This window comes from Platalea leucorodia, assembly GCF_965183815.1.
Source record: "Platalea leucorodia genome assembly, contig: HAP1_HAP1_SCAFFOLD_164, whole genome shotgun sequence".
Lineage (NCBI taxonomy): Eukaryota > Metazoa > Chordata > Aves > Pelecaniformes > Threskiornithidae > Platalea > Platalea leucorodia.
Window position 1 is genome coordinate 156758 of NW_028121383.1, and position 24776 is coordinate 181533.

General features: G+C 53.0%; 1 pseudogene across 1 annotated transcript; it reads right to left on the reverse strand.

Moving 5' to 3' along the window:
• Positions 1-1128: 1128 nt before the first annotated feature.
• Positions 1129-23342, reverse strand: LOC309603685 (olfactory receptor 14C36-like; annotated as a pseudogene). The gene is made up of 2 exons: positions 22982-23342; positions 1129-1739 (listed from the first exon to the last, which is right to left on the reverse strand). The product of its transcript is annotated as an olfactory receptor 14C36-like (transcript).
• Between the last annotated feature and the right edge of the window lie 1434 nt (positions 23343-24776).

A 24776-nucleotide genomic window follows, 5' to 3' on the forward strand; every position in this document is an offset into this window, starting at 1 on the left:
GTGCTCCCCAGCTGCAGCCTGCTCTCACATGGCTGAAGCTTTGCTACCCCAGAGGCTGCTGGGGGCCTCAAAGACCAGGGAGACTTGGGGGCAGACCTTACCATGCAAGGGGTGGGGAAGTGAGGCAATGAGATCCTCAGCCTCTTCCATGCCTGTGCAAGGCCTTTTTGGACAGCACTGGTGGTTCAGGTAATTGAATCTTGCTGGGATTAATCTGTCCCTCACTGTCAGGAGGGTATCTCGGGCCAAATTAGCCTCAGATCCACACTTGGGACTTCATCTTGGGAAGAAGAGCCCAGGAGTGAGGAGCTCAGCCTCACACTGAAAAACTTTTCTTATCTCCAGGCTGCATGCTCATTGTTTTTTCCTCCCAACCATCACTAAGAACACAATCATTAAGAGCCTGGCTCTGTATTCCCCATGACCTCCTCATAGGGACTGGCAGGCTGGGATGAGGTTCCCCCTCAGCCTTCCCTTCTCAAGGCTGGACAAGCCCAGCTCCCTCAGCTTCTCCTCGCCAGCAAAGTGCTCCAGTCTCTGACTATCCTGAGGGGTCTTTGCTAAACCCAATTCAGCTTGCCAATATCTTTCCGGAATTAAGGATCTGAAATCTGGATGGAATATTCCAGAGAATCCCTTCCCTCCATCTGCTGGCCATGCTCCTGATCACACAGCCCAGGATACTGGTGGCCTCCCTTGCTGCCACGGCACACGGCTGCCTCCTGTCCAGCTTGCTGACCACCAAGACCAGTCCCATTCCCTAACACATCGCCCCATTCCCTCCTCCCCTCAGCCCATGGAGAACACCAGCACAGCAGCACGGCCTTGTGGGGGGCAACTACTTCAGGCTGTTCCTGACCTCAGCTTTGAAAAAGAGCCCAACCTCCAGACACCAGCATTGAGGAAATCCCCTTTTATTACAGAGATGTGACATGGGAGGCCAGCTGTACCATCGGGCCAGACAAATGTGCAAAGACCTTTGAGTCAGACAGACTGGGTTCATGCCTCTGGAGAAGTGGAGTGCATGCAGACATTCCTGGAGAAACACAGTTATCACAGATTAAATGCCCAAAGCACAGGAGGTTCCCCAGATACATTGGAAATAACTTGTGAAGAGACATGGGCAGCTTATTGCTGCTGAAAGACTACGGATTGAATGAGCTTCTTCAGTGCGTCTTTGAGCTCCTGGTTCCTCATGCTGTAGATGAGGGGGTTCACTGCAGGAGGAACCACCGAGTACAGCACTGCCACCACCAGATCCAGGGATGGAGAGGAAATGGAGGGGGGCTTCAGGTAGGCAAAGATGGCAGTGCTGATAAACAGGGAGACCACAGCCAGGTGAGAGAGGCACGTGGAAAAGGCTTTGTGGCGTCCCTGCTCAGAGGGGATCCTCAGCACGGCCCTGAAGATCTGCACATAGGACAGCACAATGAAAACAAAACAGCTGAATACTACTAAGATACTGACCACAAGAAGCCCAGCTTCCCTGAGGTAGGCGTCTGAGCAGGAGAGCTTGAGGATATGGGGGATTTCACAGAAGAACTGGTCCACAGCATTGCCTTGGCAAAGGGGGAGTGAAAATGTACTGGCAGTGTGCAGGAGAGCATACAGAAACCCAGTGCCCCAGGCAGCTGCTGCCATGTGGACACAAGCTCTGCTGCCCAGCAGGGTCTCGTAGTGCAGGGGTTTGCAGATGGCAATGTAGCGGTCGTAGGCCATGATGGTGAGAAGACAATACTCTGCTCCTACCAAGAAAGCAAAGAGAAAGATCTGGGCAGCACATCCCAAGTACGAGATGTCCCTGCTGTCCCAGAGGGAATTGGCCATGGCTTTGGGGACAGTGGTGGAGATGCAGCCCAGGTCAAGGAGCGAGAGGTTGAGGCGGAAGAAGTACATGGGGGTGTGGAGGTAGTGGTCACAGGCTACAACTGTGATGATGAGGCTGTTGCCCAGGAGGGCAGCCAGGTAGATGCCTAGGAAGAGCCAGAAGTGCAAGAGCTGCAGCTCCCGTGTGTCTCCGAATGCCAGGAGGAGGAATTGGGTTATGGAGCTGCCGTTGGACATTTCCTTCTTCTGGGCATGGGCACTGTCATAGGAAGAAAAGACAGTGACAAGTTACAGTAGACTTTTCTGAGAACAACAATTCACTTTCATAGAAACACTTCTGCCCTGTCCCCACCTGCCTCTCCCATTTCAGAAAGACCTTCAGCAGGTCCCTTGCCATAGCTTGGCCTGGTGCTGGCTCAGGGTTCCACTGGGAGCAGGGGGCTCTGCAGGAGTCAGTCCTGCCATATAGACAGAGGTAAATAGGAACACAGTGTGATCTCAGATTGAAGCCACTTGTGATATGAGAAAGCTTTCCAGCATTGTCCCATCCAATTTTCCCAACTGCAGAGCACCGCTGTGGGGATTTTGTTTCGTTCATTTTGTTATAGTTCCCTCACCACACCCAAGGAGTCTTTTCAAGGCAGAAATCCTTGAAGTTTCTGCAGCACTCCAAGCGAAACCTTGTGGGTCCAGAGTGGCAAAAGGGACTGTCCCTTAATGCAAGGCAAGGAGAACCAGTCTGTCCATAAGTCCTGGTCTCAGCTGCTCTGTGCTGGCACCTCTTTCAACTGGAGGACAATCGAACTCACATATTCCCTGAGAAGAAACGAGACACTGCAGAGAGCAGAGGAATCTAGTTTCCAAGTGCAGATCTCCAGACCCTTCATCCTGTCTCATTGCACATGAGGAGGATCTCAGCACTGCCCTCCCAGCCAGGGACACGGGGCTCGTTACAGCTGCCTGCATACACGGTTCAGCAGCATTTCCATACCCTTAGCATCGAGGTGTCTTCTGCACAGGGCTGCTAGATAACACAGAGAGGCCATCAGAGAGATGTGCCCTTCTGGAGGGCAGCCTGCAGCTGAGCAGAACCCACCCCCAAGATCCAGGGAAGCAGCTGAATGTCATAAAGATGGGGTGTCCTGAAGGAAGGGTAAGCTCCCTCCCAGCCCCATACACTGCACTGCTCAGGGCCCCAATACTAGGAGGAGACGTGGATGCTCTTCCTCCATGGATCCATCTGCACGAGAGAACATGCAGCATTGCTGTCTGAGCTGCACCTTAATCCTTCACCTGCCACACCAGTGATTGCCAGGGGAAGGACAAGGGCAGCAGGGACAAGAGGGGAAAATGCCAAAGTACTCCTGCCAAGGGAGTCAGGACAGGGAGACACAGTCAGACACTTGAGGGTTTCTCCTCTTCTGTGGTTGGGCTGCTGGGAAGGAAGCTCATGAACAAGTCCCTGTGACATTAAGGGTGGGAGTATCTGCTAGGTGGGAGAGGAGACCAGGCATTGCTCTGGGGAAGGTGTCGGCACTGCAGGGAATGGCAGGGAGATGCTGAATCCCCCCTCCCATGGCATTTCTGGTAGAAGCTCCCTCTCACTCCCTGCCCATGCCTCCGCTGCCTGGAGCTCCCCCTGCCAGCAGCTGTTTCTGCATCCCCATGTCTCCTCCCTGTCAGTGCTCACAGAGCCCATCCCACCCACTGTGTGCTCAGCTCTGCCCTGCAGGCACCTCCTGGCAGTAGGGCACTCCCCGGACACAGCTCTGTGTGTGCAGAACCTAAGGAGCAGCTGAGAAAAGTTGTAATGAGAACTGGGGTCTCAGTGCCTTCTCCAGAGTGGAGAAAAAAATTCCCATCTCCTAATGCCCACCCAGCCAAACAGGAGGAGAAAACTCAAAGCACAAACTCATTCCCTTTCATGTGTTTCTGTCCTGTCTTTCTGCGAATGACCAGAGAAGGAACTGGGTGATGGTGCTGCTGTTGGATGGTTGCTTGCTCTGGGCGTGGGGTCCTGTTCTTAGGGGAAGAGTCAATGAAGAGTTAAGGGAAACTTCGCTGAGAAAAATCAAAGCTTTCTTTTAAATTCTCACTCTGATACAGTCTGCCTCATCCCCCACCCACCCAATACTTTTTCCAGGAGAACTTACTTCAGCTCTGTGGCTGCAACTCTGGCTTGTGCTGGCCGAGCAATCTGTGAGGAGCTGGACCTCTTCCCGCTGCCTGCCGAGGAGTCAGCCCTGCTCTGCAGCAGTGAGTTCATGGGAACGGTGGGAGAAGGGGACAGTCCTGCTGTTCGACTTTGACAGATGAAACTGCTCCTAACTTAGAAGGGCTTGCCAGCACCTGCACTCCCAGTGCTAAGAAACAGGGATTGATGAAGGCAGCTTGAGAGGTTTGGGTTTTTTAATACTCCCCCCATTTCACCTGTGGAGTTTTCTTGGATGTCAGAAACCCTCAGCATTTCTGCTGCACTCAGGGAGAACAAAGGGAGTCCTGTGAAGCAAAAGGATTGCCTGTGGCTTAGTGTAGAAGGAGGGGAGCTGGTCTGTCCTGATTAAGGGAAAACCAGCTTATTCTCCAGCCCCACACACTGCATTGCCCACAGCCCCACAGTTGAGATGAAAGCTGGGACACTTGTTCCCATGGTCACAAATGCATGAAAGGACCCACAAGATCAGTGTGTGACTCTGCAGCAGAAACTCCACCTCCCCAGAGAGCCTGGCAAGAACAAGACAACAATAGCAATAACACAGACCGGTGGAGAAACAAGGCAAAAGACAGTGAGGGTGTGGCTGAGAAAGGCCAGGGCAGAGGCACTGGGGCACTCAGACAGCGTTCCCCTTCCCCAGCTGTGCACGCCACCTCCCAGACACCACCATTGCCGGGCAGCTGCTCTCAGCCCCTGGGCTCTGCAGAGGGAACTGGGCCCGTGGCTGCAGAGCTGCACCACGGCTCTGCTGGAGCTCTGGCTGCAGAGGAGGTGGTTCACGCCTTGGAGCCCCCAGCCCTGAGGGCAGAGGCTGTGGTGGGTGGGAGAGGAGGCAAGGGGTCTTGCTCAGAGGCAGGGGTCTGCATTGGAGGGGATCAAATGGAGGTTTCTGCATTCGTCCTCCCACAGCACTTCTGGTTTTAATTTCCTCTCATTCCCAGATCATATCCCTGCTGCCTGGAGATTTTCCTGCTGGGAGGTGTTTCCCTGCCCCATGTCTTTTCCCTGTCAGCAATCACAGACCCCATCCCAACCTCTGCGCACTCACCTTGGCCCTCCAGAAACCTGCCTGTTTGCAGGGCACTGGCTGGGTGTATGTTCCTGTTTGCAGGTGGAAAAAAGGACAGGTCCCTAACCCCAATGTGTCCAGCAGAGGTGATTCTGGTGCTGTCCATAGGCAGAGGAGTGGCTGAAAACACATCAGAAGACTCCTGGAAGACCTACTGATCACTCAAATTTACAGTTCAGCAAGTCCCCTGCCATTCCCCCACAGCAGGAAATTAAAACACAGACTAAGAAAATCTCCTTATCTTTAGAGTAATTCTTGTCTTGCTCTTCTCCTTGAAACCTCCTCTTGGAAATATTCTGGAAGTGAGCTGAAGCTCTGAGCAGCCCTGACCCACACAGCACCCTCTTAACAGCAGAAGGACCCTGCCTTGCTGGGGGTCACTCTGTCCACCCACTGCTTCTCCCTGCAGCTCACTGGGGAGCTCCCCGGGCAGGCTGAGTGCTGACTCTGGCAGGCGGCAGAGTCCCTGCCCCAGCACACAGCCCCTGGGGTGCAGGGACCCTGCTCGGAAGGACAGCCCTGGGCACCCCTGGCTGCACACCCACCTTCACACCCCTGCAGCCATCCCTGGGAAAAGGCAGCCATCACAGCCAGTCCTCTGATGGTGCAGTGGGGAATCCCTGCTCTGGAGCACGTCCTCCTCCTCTGCACTAGAGAAACTCTGAGGGTCCTCCTGACAGATTCCATAAGCTGTGGCATGTGCCAGCTCTAGGAGGTCTTTCCAGAAACCGCAGCTGCGCTGCCTTGCACCCAGAGACTTACTGTATTTAGGGCTGTGATGATTTCTCCCGTAGTGAGCTCTGAGCTCTCCTTCCTCTCCAGATTGCCGTCTCTCTCTTCCTCATTCCTCTCCCCTCAGTGCCTGCAGGCAGTGCCCTCAGCCCTGCTGCCCTTTGCAGAGGAGCTGCTCCTGGGCAGAGCTGTCTCTCTGCAGGGCTGCCCACTTGCCATCAGCTCCTTCCATCCCAGGAGCCCAGCCCAGCTCAGCAGCAGAGGCCCAGCCCAAGGCACCACTTTCTCTGCCCCTCTGGGCTCCCTCCAGGTGTCCCTGGGGCTCCAGGGGAACCTGCTGTGAAACAGGCTGAAGGCATCACTGATGTTCCCTCCCTCAGCTGCATGGAGACGCTTACTTCTAGCAGTGTCATTTCCCCTATCAGGAAAGGACTTGGGCATGAGAATCCCCTTTTTTTGTCCCATCATTAGGCAGGACACCCAGGAAGGTGACAAGGAAAGATCTAATTTCTTCAAGCCTGGGACTTATCGTCAGTTCAATGAAACAGGCATTTCATGCTGGGTCTTTAGAGCTGGGGCTAGAAAGACATGCAGCTCTCTTTTGTTCTTGCCTTCTCTCTGCTCTGAAGAAAAGCCTTTGCACACATGGGGTCTTGGACATTTGGTACCAGGGTTTCTTATGGCAAATATGAGCTTGCCTGGTTGCACAGCTGCAGTGCTTCAGCCCAAATGTGCAGCAGTGCCCTCAGCCAGGGGCACAGGCAGGAGGAGCTGGAGCTGTTCCTGAGCAGACAGAGCTGTGACATGATGGCAGAGCTCAGGACAGCTGCTCTTCAAGGACAGCATCCTCCAAGCTCTGCAAGGGTCCAGATCGAAACTCAGTCTAAACTTGAAAGGCAATTGAAGGGCACCATGAGGAGTTTTTTTCTGCTTCAGGAACAGTTAAAGGAATAACAAAGATCCTGTGTGGCCACTGCTGAATTTAGCAAGAGCAGGTGTAGATAGATGTGAGATTCTGTGTGTCCTCTTTGCCTCAGCCTTCCCCAGCAAGGTCTCCCAGGCCTCTGTGACTCAGGGCAGGACTCTGGAGGAGATCAACCAGCAGTGGATGGGGATCAAGTCAGGGATCACTTGAGCATATGCTTCCCAGTCTATGGGACAGGAGGGGCAGCATCGCAGGGAGATGAGTGAGCAGGCCAATGGCACAGCCAGGCCACTCTCCAGCATCTTCAAAGTCCATGGAGTCTGTGGGAACTCCCTGACAATGGGGAAAATGCAAACGTTGCAGGCACCTTTCAAAAATGCCCAAATGATGCACTGAGGAGTGGAAGGCTGTGCCCCAGATTGTGTTTACTTGGATCCCATTTCTGGGTGTCTGAAAGAGAAGGGACTGGATTTACCCAGGGCTGCTTGTCTCTCACCATCCCCTTTGCTGTCTGTGATGAAAGGACATTACTGCTGGGCCCAGGGAGAGCAGTGGTTGTCTTTTGACCTGGAAGTCAGTGAAGTTCTCAACATCACCCCCCTCCAATATTCTTGTGCCCAAGTTAAGATATTCTGCTCTGCCTGGGTGGATGTGGAGATGGGTAAATAAGCAGACAGATTGTTGGGCTCAGAAGGCCTTTATCTATGTGTGGTACTCTGCCTGGAGGCACCTAGCTAGTAGGGTCCTGCAGGGGTCTGTCCTGCCACCTGCCCTGTTTAATGTGTGTTTAATGACCTGGAGGGGATGAGAGGGTGTTTTTTCATGAAATTTGTACAAGACACCATATTGAGGAGAGAAGACCTGCCACTGCAAAGGACAACGATAGGCCAGAGGGATGGGCAAAATGTAACATTGTGATTTCCTATAAAGACAAATTTGAAGTCCTGCCTTGAGGTGCACTAATCCCGGGCAATGACAGAGGCTGGCGGCTGTGTGGCTGGGTAGCAGCTCTGTGGGAAAGGCTCTGGTGGTCCTTGGATTTCATTAGGCAAAATGGGAGCCATCAGCAAAGAAGCGTCTTCCTGGGGGCTTCAGACGGGGGCTTCAGACTGGGCCTCAGGTAAAACTGACTAGGAGGGTGATGCTGCACTGCAGCAGGACACGCAGAGCTTCTCTGTGATCTCCATCTTTGGAGGTTTTCAGCTTTCAGCTCTACAAAGTCACAGCCGACCTGACCCGCATTTGGTCGTTCCCCACCCTTTGGTGGGAGCCTGGACAGGAGACCCCTGTAGTCCCTTTTCCCACCATCTGTTCCACGCACTTGTGGCTTGCAGTGTGCCCCAGGAGAAAGGATTCAGCTGGAAGTGAGGGTCTCTCCAGCACTGGCTCCTGGGACAATTCAGGCTGGAATTGTTCTGTACACAGGAGGTCTCTAGTCCTGCCTTTGGTTCCAAGCAGGGCCAGCTCTGAGGTCCAAGCAGGTTGCTGAGTGAACGTCAGCATCCCTGTACGCAGTCTGCACATGAGCCAGGCATCGATGTCACCATTGCAGCAATGGAGACGAGGCACTGGACCAGCTCCCTGAACCCAGGAATCGGTGTGCCATGCCTCCTGAGATCCCTGGGAACACCTCAGCATTTTGTCCAGAGGAGCATACCTTTTCTTTAGATGTCCTGTGAGAGATGTCCCATGAGCTCACCTTGCTCTCGGTCCCTCCTTCACTCCTCACACTTGCCTGGACTTCAGGAAACATCCATGAGCCTGAAGGATGGATAAGCCTCTTGGGCTGAGGTGAAACAGGTTGAGTTTTGATTCTGAGGCAGCAGGAGAAGGAGGATGTGCAGTTCAGTGCTGGGATATGGCGATAAAGAGAGGATTCAAGTGAGTCCGTGGGCTGGGACATCTTGGGTGATTGAAGAGCATTAGCAGGGCTTTGGAAGAAGCTGCTCAGGTTATGGGGAACTCAGAGCCATTGGCAAAACCTCAGAAAACCACAGCATGGAGACCATGGTGTGATGTTCCTCCTAGTCATGGGCTGCCCTACATCCACTGGATAGAGAAGGGACAGGCCTTGCCCCACTGCAGAGCTGGCAATCAGTTCCTTGCACCAAGGCACCGAATCTGCCTGTGATGCTGCCAGGTGTCTGACACACACTCACTCTGAATGGGGATGGCTTTCCTGTACAGGACCATCGCTGTCCCTGCCAAATGCCTGTAGCTGCGTGTGAGAGCCTTGGCACCTCACATGACATTACGGGCCTGGAATTGGCATTACGCGGAATAACTGCCCTGAATTTGATCAGGCAACGTGAGAATGTTCTTGATGCCACCATCATTAGAGTCAATGGAGATCTAGTAAACCTGGCTGATGAAGAGACAGAGGGAAACTTGGCTCTGCCTATGGTACATGACTCCATTTCAGCAGATGAATCCCTGCATAGGCTGCCCTGAACATAACAAATAGAGACAGGTTCTATCGTCCTGAAAGGGGGCATCTGATGTCATTTCATTTGGCCAAAGATTCCCCACCAGCCTCCAAGAAGATGACCCCAGATGCTGCCCTGTCTCTCAGCATTGCTCCACGAGGGCTTGCAGCTGGCTCCATGTACCTTGGAGCACCTCTGGAACTTCAGGTGTCACCAGGTCTTTGCATCTGAACACCTCAGTCCTGGCCTCCATCTCCATTAATGAGCATGGGAGCAGAGCCAAGGAGCTCACATGCAGGTGCCTCTTGTGTGCGCATCTGAACTGAGGCAAGAGGAATCCACCTCCTGTGGGTTTGTGCTGTGCATGGGGGAAGCTGAGGACTGCAGACATGGAATGGGGGCTGAATCCCTTCCCTCAGCAATGGTAAATGAGATCATTCCCTGTCCTTGCCTGGGTGTCCTGTCTAAAGATGGGACAATGATAAGGTGATTCTTGGACCTAACTCTTCTTTAGATGGGAGAAATGACCCTGGTGGAAAGCAGTGTCTCCCTGCAGCTGAGGGAGGGAACATGAGTGATGCCTTCAGGCTGTTTCACAGCAGGTTCCCTTGGAGCCCCAGGGACACCTGGAGGGAGCCCAGAGGGGCAGAGAAAGTGGTGCCTTGGGCTGGGCCTCTGCTGCTGAGCTGGGCTGGGCTCCTGGGATGGAGGGAGCTGCTGGCAAGTGGGCAGCGCTGCAGAGAGACAGCTCTGCCCAGGAGCAGCTCCTCTGCAAAGCGCAGCAGGGCTGAGGGCACTGCCTGCAGGCACCGAGGGGAGAGGAGCGAGGCAGAGAGAGGTTAAAGGCATCCTGGAGTGGGAGGATGCTGAGAGGTCACTGGGGGAGAAATCTTAACAGCCTTTGACACACTAAGTCTCTGGCTGCAGGGCAATGCAGCTGCATTTCCTTGAGGGGTGTCCTAAAGCTGGCACATCCTACATATTACAGGATCTGTAAGGAAAACGCTCAGGGTTTCTCTAGTGTAGAGGAGGAGGATATACTCCAGAGCAGGGACTCCCTGCTGCACCATCAGCGGGACAGAACAGGACAGCTGCCTTCTCCCAGGGATGGCTGCAGGGGTGTGAAGGTGGGTGTGCAGCCAGGGGTGCCCAGGGCCGTCCTTCCGAGCAGGGTCCCTGCAGCCCAGGGGCTGTGTGCTGGGGCAGGGACTCTGCCGCCTGCCAGAGTCAGCACTCAGCCTGCCCGGGGAGCTCCCCAGTGAGCTGCAGGGAGAAGCAGTGGGTGGACAGAGTGACCCCCAGCAAGGCAGGGTCCTTCTGCTGTTAAGAGGGTGCTGTGTGGGTCAGGGCTGCTCAGAGCTTCAGCTCACTTCCAGAATATTTCCAAGAGGAGGTTTCAAGGAGAAGAGCAAGACAAGAATTACTCTAAAGATAAGGAGATTTTCTTAGTCTGTGTTTTAATTTCCTGCTGTGGGGGAATGGCAGGGGACTTGCTGAACTGTAAATTTGAGTGATCAGTAGGTCTTCCAGGAGTCTTCTGATGTGTTTTCAGCCACTCCTCTGCCTATGGACAGCACCAGAATCACCTCTGCTGGACACATTGGGGTTAGGGACCTGTCCTTTTTTCCACCTGCAAACAGGAACATACACCCAGCCAGTGCCCTGCAAACAGGCAGGTTTCTGGAGGGCCAAGGTGAGTGCACAGAGGTTGGGATGGGGTCTGTGAGTGCTGACAGGGAAAAGACATAGGACAGGGAAACACCTCCCAGCAGGAAAATCTCAAGGCAGCAGGGGTATGATCTGGGAATGAGAGGAAACTAAAACCAGAAGTACTGTGGGAGGACGAATGCAGAAACCTCCATTTGATCCCCTCCAATGCAGACCCCTGCCTCTGAGCAAGACCCCTTGCCTCCTCTCCCACCCACCACAGCCTCTGCCCTCAGGGCTGGGGGCTCCAAGGCGTGAACCACCTCCTCTGCAGACAGAGCTCCAGCAGAGCCGTGGTGCAGCTCTGCAGCCACGGGCCCAGTTCCCTCTGCAGAGCCCAGGGGCTGAGAGCAGCTGCCTGGCAATGGTGGTGTCTGGGAGGTGGCGTGCACAGCTGGGGAAGGGGAACGCTGTCTGAGTGCCCCAGTGCCTCTGCCCTGGCCTCTCTCAGCCACACCCTCACTGTCTTTTGCCTTGTTTCTCCACTGCTCTGTGTTATTGCTATTGTTGTCTTGTTCTTGCTGCCAGGCTCTCCGGGGATGGGAATTTTTAGCTGCAAAGTCACAGGTGGATCTTGTGGGTCCTTTCATGCAGGTGTGTCCATGGGAACAAGTGTCCCAGCTTTCATCTCACCTGTGGCGCTGTGGGCAATGAAGCCTGTGAGGCTGGGGTATGAGCTGAATCTCCCTTACTCAAATGCCATCATTAGGACACTTGGCTATTGCCTTGAGGATTCCTTCGAAGCTGTGAGCTTCCCTCCAGGATGCAAACCTGTCCTATAGCACCTTTGTGTTATCTGAAGGCACCATGGAGAAGATCAGAGATGCTATGACAGAGAACGTTCTTTTGGGTTTGTGAAATGAGCCATGTGTGTCCTTGGCTAGAAGTGGGGTGCTGAGACCTTAGGAGAGGGTGAGAAATTTAGTGGTCTGATGTGGATCCCTCTGCTCACAGCAGTGCTTGGTGGCTTTTCAGGGTAGTATGGGAGTGTGATCACCCTCCAGCTCAGAAAGGTGCAAGCCCAGAGAAGCTGGGAACAAGACGGATAAAAAGAATGGCTCTCCTCACTCTGCACTAAGCCACAGGTGCTCCTCCTGCCTCGCAGGACTCCCTCTGTTCTCCCTGAGTGCAGCACAAATGCTGAGGCTTTCTGACATCCAAGAACACTCCCCAGGGTACGAGGGGAGGAGGAGCTGTAAAAAACCCCAACCTCTCAGACTGCCTTCTGCCACCTCAGTTCCTTATCACTGGGAGTGCAGAAGCTGACAGCCCTTTCTGCACTAGGAGTGGTTTCATGAGACAAGGTCGAACACCAGGACTGGCCCCTGCCCCCACTCTTCCCATGAACCCACTGCTGCAGAGCAGGGCTGACCTCTCGGCAGCCAGCGGGCAGAGGCCCTGCTCCTCATGGCACATTCAGCCAACATCAACCAGGGCTCCAGCCGCAGAGCTGAAGGAAGGTCTGCTAGAAAAGTAAAAGGGCATCTGCATGTAGCAGGGCGAGGGTGTATGAGAAATGGCTTTGATTTTGCTCAGAGAAGTCTCCCTTAACTTGTCACTGTTTTTTCCTTCTTGGACAGTGCCCATGCCCATAGACACCAAATGTTCAACAGCAGCTCCATCACTGAGCTCCTCTTCCTCACGTTCACAGAGACGTGGAAGCTGCAGCTCTTGCACTTCTGGCTCTTCCTGGCCATCTACCTGGTTGCCATCCTGGGCAATGGCCTCATCATCACCACCGTAGCGTGCAACCACCACCTCCACACCCCCATGTACTTCTTCCTCCTCAACCTCTCCCTCCTCGACCTGGGCTGCATCTCCACCACTCTTCCCAAAGCCATGGCCAATTCCCTCTGGAACACTAGGGCCATTTCCTATGCAGGATGTGCTGCCCAGCTCTTTCTGTTTGTCTTCTTGGTAGGAGCAGAGTATTACATTCTCACCATCATGGCCTACGACCGCTACGTGGCCGTCTGCAAACCCCTGCACTATGGGACCCTCCTGGGCAGCAGAGCTTGTGTCCACATGGCAGCAGCTGCCTGGGGCACTGGGTTTCTGTATGCTCTCCTGCACACTGCCAGTACATTTTCACTCCCCCTTTGCCAAGGCAATGCTGTGGACCAGTTCTTCTGTGAAATCCCCCACATCCTCAAGCTCTCCTGCTCACACTCCTACCTCAGGGAAGTTGGACTTCTTGTGGGTAGTGGTTTTCTTTTTTTGGGATGTTTTGTTTTCATTGTGCTGTCCTATGTGCAGATATTCAGGGCTGTGCTGAGGATGCCCTGTGAGCAGGGACGCCACAAAGCTTTTTCCACGTGCCTCCCTCACCTGGCTGTGGTCACCCTGTTTATCAGCACTGCCATGTTTGCCTACCTGAAGCCCCCCTCCATCTCCTCCCCACCCCTGGACTTTGTGGTGGCAGTGCTTTACTCAGTGGTGCCTCCAGCAGTGAACCCCCTCATCTACAGCATGAGGAACCAGCAGCTCAAGGATACAGTGTGGAAAGTAATAACTGGATGTTTTTCTGGAGCAATAAACTTCCCATCATCTTCTGCCTAGCAGCTGGTCACGGTTTAATCATGATAATGTTGTCATCCCCTTTCTAATTCACTGGTTGCTTTGCTTTTCTGATTGAGTGGCTGTGTAAATGAGGAGCTGTTCTCTCTGTGTGTTTAAACAAAATAAAGGGCCATTGAGTGACTTTTTTTTTCCTGATATCTTTCCTCCAAGGCCTTTTTGGAGCTGCAGGGACAGTTCCTGTATGCATGGGTGGAGCAGAAAAGAGTTCCGTCATGGCAGCACTGCCAGGGAGCACCAGTGCTTGGTCTTCCAGGGCTGTTCTCTTGCCACTTCCACACTCTCCTTCTGATCCCTTGTCAGCCCTGAGTGCTCTGGCAGCTTGGTCACAGTCGTGCTGTGTGGTCGTCCTGTGACCGCAGGCAGGGACAGGCAATGGGCACTTCTGTGACGGAGCTGGCCTCCGTAACAGCGCTTCCATAAAGAAGGGCGATCTCCTCAGGGCAGTGCATGAAGGCTTAGGTATTCTTCCAAAGTCGCTGTCAAGAACAAGGTCTAGATAGTCCCCATTAACGAAAACACCAGTGAACATCCAAAGTGTGTGAGTGTGCAGGGCTGGGGCACACAGCAGTGTCCCTTGCACAGCCAGGCCTCCTGCGAGAGACTTGGAGCAGCAGAGCAGGATCTGGTCTGTGACCTTGTTTGCCTGGCACCCTGGGCAAGGTGCCCCAGGGCAATGGCCACAGACCAGCCCCTCACAACCACCATTCCCAGCACTGGCCTCTCACTCCAGGTCGGAGAGGTTCTTTGTCCCTCCATGGAAGGACACCGAATGACTAGGTCAGAAGTCCATGTTTGCATTGTACAGAGGAGATGTAAGCATGCACATCACGTATGTGAGGTGAGATGGTCCTGAGTGAGCACAAATGCCATCCGCTATTCCTTGGGGTTCCATGGAGGCCTGTGGGACAGACAGCGCCTCACGATCACTTCTCGATGGGAGCAACGTCCCATGGGAAACTGCCTGAAGGCAGCAGTGGGATGTGCTTCCTTGAACTGTGCTCCCTGTGTCCATTCCTCATGACAAGGGGCATCTCAGATGAATGCAGAGCAGGGCGATACACCGCAGGGCTGAGGTGCCTCCCAGGCTCTGGCAGTGGCAACAGGAGGCCACAGAGTCCCTATGCCTGCTGCAGTGCCGTGCCTCTGTGCGTAAGAGGGAAAGACTGTGTCTCTGAACACCCCTGGGTGCATAAGGAGTCCACAAGGCCAGCTCAGATGTGGACGCCCGACAGAACCCTGTGTGTGACTCCATGAACAAACCCCACTGGCCCAGGGAGGTTCATCTCCCACGCCTCGGACAGGCTCATTGCAAATGCTCCTGTCTGCTCACGTCACCCTTTCTGGATTGTGCCCTCAAAGGTGTCAGAGCCATCAGAGAGGTTCTGAGGTCCCTGGAAAAAGCAGATATCAAACCTTTCTTCAAGAAACGCAAGAAGGAGGACTGGGAGAATTACAGGCTGGTCAACGTCACCTCAGTCCCTGCGAAGGGGATGGGCCAAATACCGCTGCAGCCATTTCCAGGTACTTGTAGGACAAGAAAGGAATTGCTGAACCTGTGTGGGTAGTGGAAAGAAGGGGATGTTTTGGTCCTGGATCTTAGCAAGGGTTTTGACACTGTTTCCCATAATCTCTTTATAGCCAGATAGGTGATACCTGGATTGAAGAAGTGGGTGATGTAGTGGGTGGGGAGCTGGCTGGTGGATCCAGCCCAAATGTCAGCAGTGGTAGAGTCCTGCTGGTGGCCACTTCCTAGTGGCATCCCCCAGTGCAAGCACTGGGGCCAACACTCTTGAGTGTCTTCATTAACTGCCTGGATAATGTGCCGGAGTGCCTTTTCAGCTCCTTTGTGGATGATGCCAAACTGGGCAGAGCCCTTGAGCAACCTCATCTTGTTCACCCTGCCTTGAGCAGGATAGCTGGACAAGGTGCTGTTCAGGGGTCTCTTCCAAGCTAGAGTTATTCTAGGATTCAATGAATGTTTTCCTTGGAGAGCTTTTTGAAGACAGAAGAGACAGAAGAAGAAGGAAAAACAGAGAGGCAGAAGTAGAGGCATAAAATGCACCAATATAAATAGAGCAGTTCCTCTGAAGAACGTTTCTCCACTCAAACCATTGGTCAGAAATCTATTAGATAAATTTGGTGAAACAAGCTTACTTCTGTCTGCTCACATACTGGGCCACAAAGAGAGTGATGGCTGGGTACAGTATCCTGTGGTCACTTGTGTCTCAGGAACTCATAATCCACTAGAAGCCAATGACTGTGAAGGGGGCTGTGAGGTCACTTCTGCCTCTGGAGGTGAGAGGCCAACAGCAGGAATGTGTCTGGGAAAGGCACTGTGAGGTCACTTCTTCCTGAAACAGCCGATAGGTCAGCCCTTGACTCGTGGCTGGGATATGTGCTTCTAAACTCACCTCTGCCGGTGTCTGTGACAGGCCAGCAGAAGGCACCTGGTTGGCACACTGTCTGTGAGACCCCCTCTGCTGAAGGACCTAGGCTCACTCCAGGAAAGGGGCTTCTATTTTGGCTGTCCTGTCTCTTCTGCCTGAGTACAGGATGGGACAGCAGCAGGCACGCAGCTTGGTGATGTCTATCCAAGAAGCAGAAAGGCTCACAGCCTTGGAAGATCACGGTGAGGTTACTTCTGCCTGGTCAGGAAAAAGCCCACAAGAAGGCTGATGGGTTGGGGTGCCTGCTTGAAGGGTTGCTTCCTGGATGGTTGTGAAAAACAGCAGGAGAGAGAAACAGTGCCACACAGTGCAGCTTGGATGGTGGAGACTGGACATGAAAGAAGAAATGTCACTGAAAGAATAGCACTGTGGTACATGAAGTCCTCCAGAAGGAGTATGTGGTCAGTCCATCTCCTTGTGTTTGAAGGAACAGAGTGTGAAGGTGGACAGCCGTCGGTGAATGTATGGAAATGGCAGGGTGAGAGCAAGGTGAGGAAGCGAGATGGGTGTCTGCCGCCTGCAGGGCAAAAGAAGCAGCTGTGGGACAGCGTAGGACAAGCTGTGGTGGAGATGGCAAAGAGCGCTGGCAAGGCTGGAGGTCGCCAAGAGAACCCAAGGCTTTGTCCCCCTGGCTATAGCAATCGTCTCTGTCACCAAGGCCTATGAGAAGACATGTTGTCCTAAGGCACTGGGGGTCCTCATTGCCTCCTTGCACACCCCCAGTAAGGCTGGGAGCTGTCATAGCCTTGTCCTGCACTCAGCATCACCCCCCCACATCCCACTGCCCCAGGAAGAGCCCTGAGCAATGTGTGAGGGACAGGACCTGCCTTCCCTGGGGCTGGGGGTCAGAGCTTGGCCTTGCTGCTTCATAAAACAAAGGCAGGGTTTTCTCAGCAGCTGAGCTGCCTGCACATTCCCTTTGCCTGCCTGCAATCATGGCCTCCAATTCTCTGCTCTAACGAGTCCCTGGGGAGGCTTTGCCAGTAATGGCCCTCAGTGGGGCTTATGAATACTTCAAGGTACTTTGGGTTTTGCTTTTGATGCTGACTCTTGGAGAGGTCTGTGCAATCTCCTCTCAGTGCCTGAGGTTCAAGGACTTGACACCAAATACACCACAGGGCTTTTTAAAATAAAGCAAGCCCTAACAAGCTATATCTCTTCCTGTAATTTTCTTCTACTCTTGTACAGTTTATTAGAGAGGTTTTCCTAGTGTAGTTGTGGAGAAAGACTTCAAAGAACTTCCAATAAAAATGAATTTTTATTTTAAAGGGTGTAGTTTATTACTTTTCAGTGTAGAGAAGAGGCGATAACGGCATTCTCTGATTGATATTGATGCAGGGTCTCTCCTCAGGAGGTCTGGACTGGCAGGAGAAGCTGTCCCTTGAGGTCTGACACAGCATGGACAACTTTCTCCTCACCTCCCCAGCCCCCTCATGTCTCTCATCAGCCACCTGGGACTTGTATCCTTACATCAGACTTCCCCTGTGCAGTCTGCAGCTGGATGTTACAGCTCCTTTGCAGCAGCCCCCGCCTGCTTTCCTTAGAGACCTGGCTGCACAAAGGCAAAGAGGGACTTTTCTGATTTTTGAACAAACAAAATAAAACTGATAAGATTCACCATTACAGTATAACACACTCCTCAACTGTATGCCAAGTACAAGCTGCCACCAATGAGGTTCACCTTCCACAAGGGATAACCGTGCAAGAAATCTTTTACACAGAAAGAAAATGATAAAATAAACACAATTAAAGTGTTGGCCAAAGGCAGAATTAGACAGACTGCTGAAAGATAGGCAAGCTTTTAACTCCCTGGTGCTCAAAGCAGCTACTGGATTGTTGAGAGGTATCTGACTGATCCAAGAATAAAGGGAAGGGAAATCTAGAGAGCAACTGCAAGTGTTCATGTGCGGATAGGCTGCTGGAAAGGTGACTTCAGACATGGTCAGTTTAGTTAGGACAAGTGGAAATAATAGGTGAGAGATGAGGGAGATGAAATGCACGGCCTAAGAGAGAAAGTACTAACAATGCAAATATAGTGGAAGGTCAACAGTTCTCCTCTTGCGATTAATGTACATCCTAAAAACCCCTCAGTTTGATCTCATGGGAAAACACTGACTTTTTATTAAAAGTATTCAAGTGTTTCAGCTGATGAGGTTGTGCTCATAGTTTAAACACATATAAAAATTTCTCAGGTTGTCAGGCAGCGCTCCGCTGCCTGACCATAAGTATCCAGTGCTGCCTCTGGAGGACCCAGTGTCTCTGAAGTGCCCAGAGCCTGGGACTGGCAGTGTCACAGAGGAGACACTTGGAATATGCAGCTGGAGCCTGTGTCCCTGTAAGTGCATCCCACCCCAATTCTAGGACCACTTTCCTTTGCAAACAAAGGCAGTACACAAAATCCCCCAGAGATCAGTACATTAAAACAAGACAAAACAAAGCAAGGAGGAGAACAACATCAACAGTGTTCAAAGCTTAAAGTTGCAGTTGGACATCTATTTCACTCTACATCTTTCATTCTGTTTCTTTGTTGCTTCATTTTTTGGAAATGTTCTCAATATTTCCATCATACTGAGGCCTACAGCATTAAGAAAGATATTTTTTTTGTGGCTTGCACAGAGCCCAGGGCCCCAAAACACTCCCTGCCCTGGACTGTCCATGCCACCTCTAACTCTTGGCACAGAGTGAGTCACGCTCGGAGGTGTTGACCACTCTTGCCTGATGGAGGAAAGCAGGGTACAAAGCTTCAGTGAAACTTATGGATGGCCAAATTTGCACAATTCTCATTGAATCTGTGTTATCTGTCTTTCGACGTGAGTCTATGGAAAAATCTATATTTCTGTATATGTGTGTCCAGTTACTCAGCAAAATACATTTCCTACCAGCACTCTCAAGGGAGAAGCTTTGTTCTGAGGAATTACACTATTGGTACTGGCTTTGTCTCTCCGTCCCCTGCCCCACTGGGCGCTGGGACCAGCGTTCCCTCAGCTGCCTTCCTTGTGCTGACAACACATTTAGAGAAGCCCTTCTGGCTGCCCTCCCCACGCATGGCCATTTCCAGCCACCGCTGAGCTTTGGCTTTGCTGGCTCCATCCCTGCACCCACAGGCCAGGGGTCTCTGCCTCCTGGGCAGCCCGTTCCCCCTCCAGCCTCCCTGCACTTCCTTCGCGAGTGTGACCTCCTAAGTCAGGAGGGTCCCTGTTCATCCACGCTGACCTCTTGCCGGGCCCTGCTCGACTTCCTGCATCAGACTGGCTTCTTCCTGGGCTTTGAGGATGTTGTCCTTGAAGATCCAGGAGGGACTCTCAGCCCCTTTGTCCTCCAGGACAGTCCAAGCAGATCCTCAGCTAACTGAAATCAGCTCTCCTGCAGTCCTGCACTGTCATTCTGCTCCTTGTCCTACTTCTTCACCATCCCATGGTCATTGCAGCCATGGCTGCCCTCATCCTTCCCAGCCCTGGCCAGATCCACCTTGTCTGTCAGTAAGAGACCAGCCCTAGGGAGCTCATCGAGTGTCTGTGTCAAAATGTTGTCTTCCACACCCTCCCGGAATCTCCTGGGTTGCTTGTGCCCAGCCCTGTTGCCCTCCCAGCAGATCATGGAGTGGCTGAACCTGCCATGTAAATGAGGACCTGTGACCACGAGGCTTCCTCCAAGGCCAGGCTCTGCGCACGCCAGCCTCCCCTTTGCACAGAGCTCACCTTCACCTCCTCACCCACCTACCTGCCTTCCTGAGGAGCCCTTGCCATCCGTGGCTGCCCTCCCACCACTCCAGCTGTCCCAGCAGGGCTCTGCAGTCCCCGGGGGGGAGCACGCTGCTGCCTGCCCAGCAGAAATGCCAGCGCTGGGGAGGGGAGAGGAGAAGCAGGTAAAGGGGAAGGGTTCTGGGAGGCTGGCTGGGAGGTCACTCCTGTTGCCAGAAGAGGATGAGGCAAGGAGAGGCATCGTAGCTGGGAGGTGGCTTCTGAAGTCACTTCTTTGGGAACAACCCCATTGGCCAGGTGCTGAGGCAGGCCCCGGGATGTCGCCTTCGTTGTCGGAAAACCCCTGCGGCAGTGCTGAGAGCCTGGGAGAGGGGAGATGCAGAGGAAGGTGAAGATGACATGGCTGGGGGGTGGATTGTGATGCCATTTCTCTTGCAGTAACCGGACTGACTTGCGGCAGGCAGGCAGATACTGTGACATCATCAAGCGCATCACAAACCCCAACATGACACAGATGGCTGCTCAGGCAGTGGAAAGGGGTAGAGGCAGGCAAAGCCAACATGCTTGGGCTGTTGCTTGTGAGGTAACCTCATGACAGCAATGTGATTGGCCAGGAGCAGGCAGGTGTCATGAGGTCATCAAGGACACCAGATGGGGAAGGCTGCAGGCAGATGACTGGGCCCCTAGTCAGGCCCTGCCCTGGGGTGAAGGCACCTGTACATGACAAGGGAACCTATGGGACGCGGCATGAGAAATTGCAGGATGTGACAGAGAACAGCGTGAGAAGGGACCAGAAGTATGGGCAGCACCGTGTGTCCCGGCTGGGTCACGCAGGTGGCTGCAGACTTGAGAAGTGGCCAAACTGCACGGAGGGGAGCACTGGGGACCTTCCTGGCAGTCAAGTCTTGCAAGGCCATCAGTGGCTGGGGAAACCATCAGTGCCGCCATTGAAGTCCCAGAGGACCTAGGCAATGGTATCCAAACTATCAAATTTGGGTACAAAGGGAGAAAACCTGAGACCATTGGGGAAAAAGAAATTGCTGAGGGTTATGAATTGGAGAGGAGACGTGGGCAGAGAGAAGCAGGAATCAAGGTGGATCATGGAAGAAGCAGCCTGTGGAAGAGTAGGGAGGAGGAGGATTGTTGGGGCCAGGTGCCCATGGGGAGGTGGCTGGTCAGTGGTGGTCTGGCCAAACTCTGTGCCTGATCACCATGGTCTGTCCTGCTTATTATACTGGTTTCCGTTGGGGTAGAGTTATCTTGATAGTAGTTTGTATGGTGCTGCGGTTTAGATTTGTGATGAAGAGAGTGTTAATAACACACCGATGCTTTAGTCATTGCTGAGAAGTCCTTGCACAGCGCCAAGGCCTTTTCTGCTCCTCACATTGCCCTGCTAGAGAGTAGGCTGGGGGTGCACAAGAAGCTGGAAGGGGACACAGCTGGGACAGCTGACCCCAACTAACCAAAAGGATATTCCAGACCATAGGGCATCACGCTGAGCAATAAAAGCTGTGGGAAGAAGGAGGAAGTGGGGATGTTTGCAGTGATGGCATTTGTCTTCCCAAGTAACTGTTAAGAGTGATAAAGACCTGCTTTCCTTTAAATGGCTAAATATCTGCCTGCTGGTGGGAAGCAGTGAGTGAATTCCTCATTTTGCTTTGCTTGCGTGTGCGGCTTTTGCTTTACCTATTAAACTATCTTTATGTCAGCGCATGAGTTGTCTCACTTTTACCTTTCCTGGGTTCACTGGTGTGTGTGTACATGTGTTTGGGCGTGAATGTATGTACATGCTTTGCTGGTCAAGTGGGGCTAGCAAGGAGGAGGAGGACCCCAGGATCTGGAGAGACCCAGGGCTGGAACTACAACCTGGGTAATATCTGTGAGTCTGGGCAGATCTAAGCCCAAGCCCACACTGGAGGGACTGCAGGGGGGTGTGACCCTGCGGGTAAGTTCTGCTGGGAATGCACAGACCACTCGTGCAACTTCACACCAGATCAGCCTGAGAGGGGGGATGGGATGGGGCCAGTTGTGTTGCTCATGGTTGTGTAAGTGCTGCTGGTGGTGTGGTGGCTGCCAAGGAGCTGTGGCCTGTTGGAGTTGGTCTGTGTAGGGTTGGCTGTGTCCATCTGTGTTTCCTTGCAGATACCTGGATTTAGCGCTTTCCCTCTGGTTGACTCCACCTCGGGCGATCTCTCACTTTGTGGGGCTCCAGTCAGTGACCACCCCAGGCACACGTGGTCCATGCACATGTCGCGGGCTCTCTAGGCAGCTCCAGATTCCTCTCCTGGAGGATGTCCTCTGCCCTGTCATGCATTGGGACAGCATGGTATGACAGTATCTCAGTGACCATTCACCATCTCCACTATCAATACAGAGCAAGGGATGTGTCCTAAATCCAACCCTTGTTCTCTAACAGCTACCAAGGTGACAGTGAGCTTTTAACTCAGGCCCTTTTGAGGCAAAATTCCCAGACCTCTTGTCGACATCAGCTTTGGAAGAACAGCCAAATCTTCAGGAACTGCATCAGGGAGAAATGTCATTTTATTACAGAGATGCTATGAGAGAGGCAGCTCTGACACATTTACACAGGTTTCAGTGATAGAAAGAGATGAGTTTATTACTCAGGAGAGTAAGATGAATGCAAATGATTATGTAGGAACATAACAAGCATAAATAGCAGAACAGGCATTGCTAACAATAAAAAAGGATAAATCAATAAACAAAGAAGAGGCCTGCTTTGGAATACACTCAATTTCATTTCTGGAGAGTGAAGGAAAGTTTATCAATATTGACAAACCTCCATGAAAACATTTTCTTAATGGATTCCTTGAGCTCCTGGTTCCTCATGCTGTAGATGAGGGGGTTCACTGCTGGAGGAACCACCGAGTACAAACTGCCACCACCAGATCCAGGGATGGGGAGGAGATGGAAGGGGGCTTCAGGCAGGCAACCATGATAGTGCTGATAAAGAGGGAGACCACGGCCAGGTGAGGGAGGCACGTGGAAAAGGCTTTGTGGCGTCCCTGCTCAGAGGGGATCTTCAGCACAGCCCTGAAGATCTGCACATAGGATAGCATGATGAAAACAAAACATCCCAACACTAAACAGACACTAACCACAAGTATCACAAAATCCCTGAGGTGGGATTGCGAGCAGGAGAGCTTGAGGATCTGGGGGATTTCACAGAAGAACTGGTCCACAGCATTGCCTTGGCAGAGGGGGATTGTCAATGTATTGGCCGTGTTCAGCACAGCTGTGAGAAACCCACTGCCCCAGGCAGCTGCTGCCATTCTGAGACAAGCTCTGCTGCCCAGGAGGGTCCCGTAGTGCAGGGGTTTGCAGATGGCCACACAGCGGTCGTAGGCCATGACAGTGAGCAGGTAAAACTCTGCTGACATCAAAAAGGCAAACAGAAAGAGCTGGGCAGCACATCCTGCGTAGGAGATGTCCTTGGTGTCCCAGAGGGAATTGGCCACGGCTTTGGGGACAGTGGTAGAGATGGAGCCCAGGTCGAGGAGGGAGAGGTTGAGGAGGAAGAAGTACATGGGGGTGTGGAGGCGGTGGTCACAGGCTATGACTGTGATGATGAGTCCGTTGCCCAGGAAGGCAACCAGGTAGATGGCCAGGAAGAGCCAGCAGTGCAAGAGCTGCAGCTCCCGCGTGTCTGTGAATGCCAGGAGGAGGAAGTGGGTGATGGAGCTGCCGTTGGACATTTCGTTCATCTGGGAATGGAGCACTGTCATGGGAAGAAAAGACAGTGACAAGTTACAGTAGACTTTTCTGAGAACAACCAATTCACTTTCATAGAAACACTTCTGCCCTGTCCCCACCTGCCTCTCCCATTTCAGAAAGACCTTCAGCAGGTCCCTTGCCATAGCTTGGCCTGGTGCTGGCTCAGGGTGCCACTGGGAGCAGGGGGCTCTGCAGGAGTCAGTCCTGCCATATAGACAGAGGTAAATAGGAACACAGGGTGATCTCAGATTGAAGCCACTTGTGATATGAAAAAGCTTTCCAGCATTGTCCCATCCAATTTACCCCACTGCAGAGCACCACTGTGGGGATTTTGTTTTGTTCATTTTGTTATTGTTTTCTCACCACACTCGAGGAGTCTTTTCAAGGCAGAAATCCTTGAAGTTTCTGCAGCACTCCAAGCGAAACCTTGTGGGTCCAGAGTGGCAAAAGGGACTGTCCCTTAGTGCAGGATGAGGAGAACCAGTCTGTCCATCAGTCCTGGTCTCAGCTGCTCTGTGCTGGCACCTCTTTCAACTGGAGGGTGATCGCACTCATACATTCCCTGAGAAGAAACGAGACACTGCTGAGAGCAGAGGAATCTCCTTTCCAGGTGCAGATCTCCAGACCCTTCATCCTGTCTCATTGCACATGAGGAGGATCTCAGCACTGCCCTCCCAGCCAGGGACACAGGGGGCTTATTACAGCTGCCTGCATACACGGTTCAGCAGCATTTCCATACCCTTAGCATCGAGGTGTCTTCTGCACAGGGCTGCTAGATAACACAGAGAGGCCATCAGAGAGATGTGCCCTTCTGGAGGGCAGCCTGCAGCTGAGCAGGACCCACCCCCAAGATCCAGGGAAGCAGCTGAATGTCATAAAGATGGGGTGTCCTGAAGGAAGGGTAAGCTCCCTCCCAGCCCCATACACTGCACTGCCCAGGGCCCCAATATTAGGAGGAGATGTGGATGCTCTTCCTCCATGGATCCATCTGCACGAGACAACATGCAGCATTGCTGTCTGAGCTGCACCTTAATCCTCACCTGCCACACCAGTGATTGCAAGGGGAAGGACAAGGGCAGCAGGGACAAGAGGGGAAAATGCCAAAGTACTCCTGCCAAGGGAGTCAGGACAGGGAGACACAGTCAGACACTTGAGGGTTTCTCCTCTTCTGTGGTTGGGCTGCTGGGAAGGAAGCTCATGATCAAGTCCCTGTGACATTAAGGGTGGGAGTATCTGCTGGGTGGGAGAGGAGACCAGGCATTGCTCTGGGGAAGGTGTCTGCGCTGCAGGGAATGGCAGGGAGATGCTGAATCCCCCCTCCCATGGCATTTCTGGTAGAAGCTCCCTCTCACTCCCTGCCCATGCCTCCGCTGCCTGGAGCTCTCCCTGCCAGCAGCTGTTTCCTCATCCCCATG